The sequence below is a fragment of the Sycon ciliatum genome, chromosome 1 (genome assembly GCF_964019385.1).
Source record: "Sycon ciliatum chromosome 1, ocSycCili1.1, whole genome shotgun sequence".
NCBI classification, from domain to species: Eukaryota; Metazoa; Porifera; class Calcarea; order Leucosolenida; family Sycettidae; genus Sycon; species Sycon ciliatum.
Window position 1 is genome coordinate 20,782,578 of NC_088643.1, and position 7,854 is coordinate 20,790,431.

General features: G+C 48.9%; 1 protein-coding gene and 1 long non-coding RNA gene across 2 annotated transcripts in view; one reads left to right on the top strand and one right to left on the bottom strand.

The window, feature by feature from the left end:
- Positions 1 to 2,730: 2,730 nt before the first annotated feature.
- LOC135817522 (uncharacterized) lies at positions 2,731 to 4,615 on the bottom strand. Its single transcript, XR_010553554.1, has 5 exons — positions 4,564 to 4,615; positions 4,367 to 4,454; positions 3,942 to 3,996; positions 3,747 to 3,850; positions 2,731 to 2,848 (listed from the first exon to the last, which is right to left on the bottom strand). It is a non-coding gene; the product is annotated as an uncharacterized LOC135817522 (long non-coding RNA).
- A 1,944-nt stretch (positions 4,616 to 6,559) lies between these two features.
- LOC135817503 (septin-6-like) overlaps positions 6,560 to 7,854 on the top strand; it is a 9,901-nt gene continuing 8,606 nt past the window's right edge. The window contains exons 1-2 of the mRNA XM_065330708.1: positions 6,560 to 6,904; positions 6,994 to 7,108. The gene's annotated coding sequence lies outside the window, so the exon portion shown is untranslated. The remainder of the gene's footprint in view (positions 6,905 to 6,993; positions 7,109 to 7,854) is intronic.

The following is a 7,854-nucleotide window of genomic DNA, read 5'->3' on the forward strand; positions in this document are numbered from 1 at the left end:
ATTGAACTCTCTAACAAGACAATCATCCTGACAAGTGTCCGTCATACATCGCTAGATCTCGCACAAACACGCTAGGTCGAATCGTCAACGAAGACGTCCGAGGCGATCCCCGGCCCCGCTCTCCTGTTTGTTGCCAAGATTTGGCAACAGCAATTTAAACAGAGTGTTGCCTGCAGTGTTGGTTTGTCTGTTGCAGAGGTCCGTACCACTACCGGATAGTGTTAGGTGACAAACGGCTAGGTGACACTGTCGCTTGTACCAGGGAGTAGTATTTTACTACTCCCTGCTTGTACCCAGTCTTTGTAGAGCACCCCAGATAAGAACAGTTACTGTGGACAGTGTGGTAGTGTGGAATCTGTGTGTGACTGTGAGTGTGAGCACTTCACCAGACTGTTCATGTTCAGTACAGCCTTCACACTCGCCAGCGGCCTCGTGTCAGTAGTAGTGCCACTAGTGGTGTCAAACCTCGTCAGATAGCTCCACACAGCTACATGCACTGGTGAATCATGCTCATCGCCTACTGAAGTAAAAAAAAGAGTAAATTATCGTGTCCGTTCCCGAACTCACGACGCCGCTAACACCCGATAAACCCTACTGAAGTGAACAACAACAAAAATTCACCGTTCGCTTGAGACTCAGTGTTAGACTGAGTTTTCAGCATCCGTAGGAAGTTAGGAACGCCACCGCCCTGCAAAGATCACGAGCGGCTTGGTAGATCTCCGCCGCTTTGAAGGATGAGGAGGACCCTTCCCACCTGAGAGGCTGAAGCAGACAGCCACACGCATCTCTCCCAGTCACGTGATCGTCACTCTGTCATCACAGAGACACAGACAGTGAGTGCGAACTACACAGTTATCATGGTTATCATGCTACACCCACATTTCGGGTCTGGGGGTATTTACTATTCTCGTTCATCTCCTTCTTATGCCTCCCCGAGTTATGAACACAGTCAGTGCCAGTCCTTATTGTTTGCCCCCAACGTGCGCACCAGTGAGGAATGGCTGCAAGAAAGCCTTCTCTCACAATTCTTCTTTCCGATGAACCGTGCAAGACCGGCGGCGAAAGCGCTGCTCGACTGTCAACCGGCGAGGCAACAAACTCCGCCACCGCAACTCCGTCTCCGAATGGCTACTGACAAGTGACATGGCTACTGACGAGTACATGTACTGACTTTTCGTTTCGGCAAGGCCAGAGCTTTGTAGTGTAGGCGCCGGCGAGCATTTCCCGAAGATTCCCACAACAAGGCTGAGTGTCGATAGCGCATCGTACTCCCAGCAAGAGTACATATGTACTCTTGCTCCCAGTAAGGGGCCGTCCGGGGTTACCAATAGGCAATAGTTTTCGCAAAACGAAAAGTTTTAGTATTTTTCAGCACCCACTCACCCACCTACCTTTTCTGCAGGTAAAACGAATTAAAATAAAATAATATTGATGTTAATTTTCGACACCCACATGTAACTGGGCATTCTCCATCTGCATTCAATAATTATTTTCAAAACGAAACTCCTTCAAACCCACCCACCCCCAAACGAAAACTTTTCGTTTTGAAAATACTATTGGTAACCTTGGACGGCCCCTAATACAGTACTAGTATGATTACCCATATAAAAACCGCTCTGTGAGCGGTTCTGAAAAACCTCTACTGGTGCAGCCCCGTCGTAAAAGTAAGAAATTAGGACTGGTGCATTGTCCTCCCAAATGTGAACTGATCCACCTAAATCGCGATTGACGGGACCCGAACGCACCAGTAGCACGAGGTTCCTACCTGTGGATGCAGCTGGGGACGCTGGTCCATAGCCAAAGCCAAAGGTGGGCTTCGGGGTTCTGTGTAAGTGTTGTATGGTAACTTGATCGGCGCCGGTCCATTGCTGTAATCCTGTGCCCTCCCGACCTCGTGCTACTGGTGCGTTCGGGTCCCGTCAATCGCGATTTAGGTGGATCAGTTCACATTTGGGAGGACAATGCACCAGTCCTAATTCTTACTTTTACGACGGGGCTGCACCAGTAGAGGTTTTTCAGAACCGCTCACAGAGCGGTTTTTATATGGGTAATTTCAGTTCTTTTTCTGTTCCCTCCCCCACCCCGGCCCAGCTCCGAAGATAAACATGGTGAGCATGCGCGCGATGCACTGTATGTAGCCATGCGATTGCAGTAGCACACGGATACATTCCAGCCCTTTCCACCTCGCTACCCCGCACACAGACACATTGTGACAAACAAGCACATGCACATGCACATGGCACACACATACACACACAGTGACACATACACACACAGGACACACACACACACACACACACACACACACGGCCCAAACAGGAAAATTCTTGATGAACATTGTATAATGCCATGCAAAGCAGTGGCCACCATACTTCAGGAAGTCAGTTGTGAAACAAAATAAAGGTAAGCTGGCAGCCAAAGCACAACATTGCAAACCGTGATGATATTTGCGTAAGGATTGCAGTTTGCAGACCACACCATGGAAGTAGTGAGTGCAGAATGATTGTAATGTCATACAAAGACAAGCAAAGAAGTGGCCACCATACACCAGAAACTTGCAGAAAGTCACATATCCAACAGATAGAGAAGTGAACAGCATCTGGTACAGCCCACACAAAACCAAGCTGACCTGATACTCGTCCGAAGATCGTAAGTGGCAGATCCTTTTCAACGATAGCATGCAGGTGTACGTTCACGCATGGCCAAAATCTGACCGTGGTCACCGGCATACGTTGTCATCACATGCACAGTAGCAGCACAATAAAAGCAATGGAAAAAATGAAGGGGTTGAAGGGGTTGCTGACACTTCAAATTCAGACTTCAATGTGGTCGTCACGGGATGATATACCTGCAAGATACAAGTGATGCAGAAAGAAAGCATAAGGTCGTGAGGTAGGCTATGAGACACCACAAATGGGTCACCTACATGTATGTTCAGGGCTGGTGTACACACACAACACACACACACACACACACACACACACACACACACACACACAGAATTATCATAATCGAGAATTTCCTAAACTGAAAAGAGCAATGAAATCCACTTGCATGCACAGGAGCAATTTTGCAGTATGATGCGCAGCTCGGGAATACACCTGTTGGCAATGGATTACATTCCCATTGGAATTCCTATTCACGTGGGAGTCACAGAAGCAATTTGGCAGTGTGCTGCGCAATGCGGCATGACCTGCAATTCTGCGTGCGATGCAAACTCGCACAAAATACCATTCACAGAATCACGACAAGACGTAAGCGATGCAACAGCGCCTTGCTGACGTGCCTCAACTTGTCAAGTCAAAGCTCAACGAGAATGCGTTTGTCGGCTACAACTGGTACAAATGTACAAGCAATTTCCGAAAATGCTCCTGGGAATCCTGCTTTAATGTTCCTCCTCCACTCTCCCCCCCCCCCCTCCACACCCTCAGGGAACTTGGCAAGGAAGGGTGGTCTTCCCGGTTCCCAACATCTATTTGCAGTTTCTCGTCTCCACTATGTCTTTTCAATGGGGATTTGTACGTACCATAAAAGCAAGCCTAAAAATGAACAGCACATTTGCCGTTCCTCCACTGGGGAGGATGCGTTCCACAGCTATCCTGACAAGATATTCCGAGAAGCGGTGCTGAGTGCAATCAAGAGTACATGACCTCCGGGGTTATGTACTCTTGGTGCAATGCATTGTGAAACATCTGGCTTAAAAGTTGACAACAACGGCGCACGCACATAAGCAACGGCCACCTTACCTGTACTGTAGCAGTACTTCCGAGTTCCCGTATGGGAGTTCCCTCACTGTGTGTGCAATAGCAGCCTCATCGAACCAGTTCAATGCGACGCGGACAGTCCGACACTGAGGAGGACATTGAAGAAGTCAGAGACAGGAAGAATGGTTGATTTACAACTCAACTAGCAAGGCTGCACACCCACGAAGTTCCACTCACCATTGTGCCGTCCTTCTTGGAATGCAGAAATAACGCTTCTTCTCGAGAACGCAGCCTGTGACAGAGAAAAAGGAAGGAGCATCGCCATCAGCATTGGTCCTCTGCTATCATCGATTGCCGATTTGCACAGTTCAATCTAACAAGACTGAGGACGTTCAAGAACTCCCCATCCATACCATCATTGGAGTACTTGTAAGAGGAAAGGTCAGATTGCCCAGTTCCACCCAGCATTCCTGGATGCCAGGATAGATGTGCTGCCCTCCGCCCCTCCCTTCTACTGCCTGGAAAGGGCAACATATGTGACAGCGTTCACCAGTACAGTCGGAAGAGAACATGGGAGAAGGCAAAAAAGGGCAACACACATGAATCCCCTATAAACAAGCAGTGGCAATTCTAGCACCAGCAATGTTTATTGTTGGACTTACATGTACATCCCAGCCATTGCCGCCGGATTCAGCGGCTTCTTCTTCTTCGTCTCCCATCTTGGAAGCACTCCTTCCCGTAAGTTCAGTCCTGGGAGTACAGTCGGAGGAGGACGTCGGAAAAGGCAAAAAAGGGCAACACACATGATTCCCTTATAAGCAAGCAGTGGCAACTCTAGCACCAGCAATGTTGGACTTACATCCCAGCCATTGCTGCCGGATTCCCACGCTTCTTCTTCGTCGTCTTCCAGTTCCAGGTTTCCATCTTGCAAATACTCCTTCCCGTAAGTAAGTGCAGTCCTGGCCTGGGTGGATGCGCAGTACATTCAGGGGTCGCACTTGTGTACTTAGACATCGCAGCCATTTTTGATTCATCACGCACGCAGCACGTGCGCGTCAGGGTCGTGCAGCCAATCAGAGCTACGGAAAATTCAAAATATCGCAATATTTGGGCGATTTGTAAAGGGTTCCTTGGCAGCCATTTATCTAGCTACGGCGTCGAAAATCGCAGGGCTGCTTTGACGGCCAAGTACGCGGACATCTATCGAAAGAAATTTTGAAATCGGTCAAGTAGAAGGGAAATCCGTGTGTAGGGCTTTTCTGAGCGTTGTCGCCCTGCTTTCCAGTATTCTGACAGTAAATCTATGTCGTTGAGGAAAAAATTGATTCGGTAGATTTACGGAGGAGATTCTAATAAAGAAAATGAGCCCTCGATCATCGAAATCGGAGAAGAGATGGCTGCCAAGGAACATTTTGAAGACTGCACTGACGGCCCGGCGCGAGCCGCTCGCGCGATCGCGCAGTGTCGGAAAGTACATGTACTTGGACTGCCTTCGATCAGAATGATCTGCCTGCTGCAACGCTTTGCCCTGTGTCTTTGTTTTGGAACAATGTTCATGTACATTCATTGCTTTCTTTCTCCAACTCGGCGATGCCGCGTTGCTGGACCATGAAGACTCCAAGACCAACTCCAAGCCGACACCGTGCGATTGTGATGTTTGTGTCACAGGTATCATACAAGTGCAGTCCGTGCAGTACGAAAAGTACCGATACGAGTGACATAAAACAAGGAAACCATACCGTCAGTAAGTCCCGATAGGATCGCTTTCCGTAGCAGGTGTACTCGTTGCTGGAATACTCCTTGCGGATCGAAGCAACTTTGCAAACAGAACGTCTTCCTCCTGAGAAATACTCCACTCGCATGATTCCCACGGTCGTTGTTCTGAGTATTGACACGCGAATTCAAAGCGGGAATACTTGCGCGCAAGCCTTAGACTTCCACTTACCAGTAAGTTTGCTGTTGTGACTTACAACTAAATGGAAGTCTATTTTGAAAGGAGAACGGGGAAAGAGAACATCGCCGTGTCAAAACAAGAACGGTATCAGTGAAGAAGAAACTCTGTTCACAGAAATCTGCAGGTCTTGATCATACGTAGCTAGCTTTGTACAGCGCTTGTACAGTTTTGTATGCAAACAATGCATTGAGAACCACACACGTGATCCAAAAGAGGCACGCGTCGCGCATGCAGTCAAAAGCAAGATGGCCGCGATGTCGAGAGCTGATCATGATACCAAGTGCGACCCCTAACATTGACGATGGCGGAGATGGAGCAGGTCAGGGAGCCCTACAGGGTCCCGAGAGCAGATTGCGGCCAAATTCGGGACGATGCCGGACGCCAGTCAGTATGAAGTAGCGAATTGCGGATCGCCACGTAGATTGGGGTCGCGGGGTCATAATCCACGGGCACTACTCGTACGTTGCTCCAAAAAAGGGCACTGCACTGTTCCACAGTTGCTGTTAGCGGTCCCCAAAGGCCCTTGGTAGGCCGGTTATTGGGTCACGTGTCAACAAAGTGTCAACAAAGTGTCAACAACGTGTCGACCACGTGTCTTTAGCGGTACACTAATTTTGGTGTCCCCAAACTGAAAACATCGAGCACCAGTATGGAAAGGCTTTAGACAGAAAGCCTTTCCAATACCGCCCGCCGTGCGCCTAGCGCCCCGGCGTGTCCCTGCGCGCGCTGCACAGACACAGTGCATGTCTAGCCCGGCCTAGCCCTCAGGCCCAGCTGCCCGGTGGTACGTCCTAATCAGGGAGTCGTAAAATACCGGTATTTTACGACTCCCTCGTTCTACAGCCGGCCCTGACGAGTTGACGGTTTTCATTTCACTTTTCAATGCCGGAAGCTCGAAGATGATGTCATTTTGCCGTTGAGTTCCTTGCAATTATTTCGAAACGAGCATACACCTTCACATCAAAACCGTTGTCTCAGCAAGGAGAGTTGTGAAAGTTACAGTGAGGAAGAGCCAACGCCAGTCAGGAGGACCTTTGACTTTGTCTTTACTGAAGGAAGGCTCCTCTGTTCACTTGAAGCAGTGGTCTCACAACCCGTGTGCTTTGGGAGAGGAAACGTGGAAGAACTCCTTGTCGACACCTTGGTAGCTACTTTCACACTACACAGCTGAAAGTACGGACTTCAGTTGCCGAGTGACAAGGATTTTCAATCCAAACACACAAAGATGTCAGTGTATCGCGTGCTGGTAAGTCTACGTCTCAACAAAGTGTTCGCCATGAAAAGGGCACCATTGATTCCCTCTACCTCTTCTCCTTTATCTCCCGCTTTTTTCAGCGTCAGGATGGGGGCAGTCCTCAATGTTTCGGGAAGAGTTGGGTTTGACAGCTTGCCGGACCAAGTGGTCACAAAGCCACCAGCAAAGGTTTCGAATTCAACATTCTCTGTGTTGGTAAGCTGCTCCGCTGCTTCGTGGTTGTCTTTGTGGTCCGAACTTACTTTCTCCTTCTGTAGCAGGGTGTGTCTTTGGCTGGATATACAACTAACTGACTTCGATTGATTACCGTATACAGTTCGGATGATATGAACTCACAGGCGCCGAAGAACGACATAATGTACATCCGTATTTAGTACTCATGTTTCGTTTGCATATCAAGGAATGATAGCCTCGGACTCTGGAGGACGGTGATGAAGCACAGGGATCGTGCGTGGCTCATTTAATTCTGTCCGAGAGAGACGGTCAAAGCCCATCCTCTCTCTTCTCTCTCTCTCTCTCTCTCTCTCTCTCTCTCTCTCTCTCTCTCTCTCTCTCTCTCTCTCTCTCTCTCTCTCTCTCTCTCTCTCTCTCTCTCTCTCTCTCTCTCTCTCTTCTCTCTCTCTCTCTCTCTCTCTCTCTCTCTCTCTCTCTCTCTCTCTCTCTCTCTCTCTCTCTCTCTCTCTCTCTCTCTCTCTCTCTCTCTCTCTCTCTCTCTCTCTCTCTCTCTCTCTCTCCCCTCTTGATCGACCTTCTCACCTAGTGGTTTCGTCCATTTTACACTTCGAATTTTTTTGAATATTTCAATTGGCATCCACGAAGCTTGAACACGGTGTTGTCGATATGACGTGCATTCTGTCACTCTGGCCGGCAAGTGAACATGGCGAATGCGTTGAGAACTTCTTGAAAGCAAAGCAAGGTGGAGTCTTGTGCACTGTCCTACG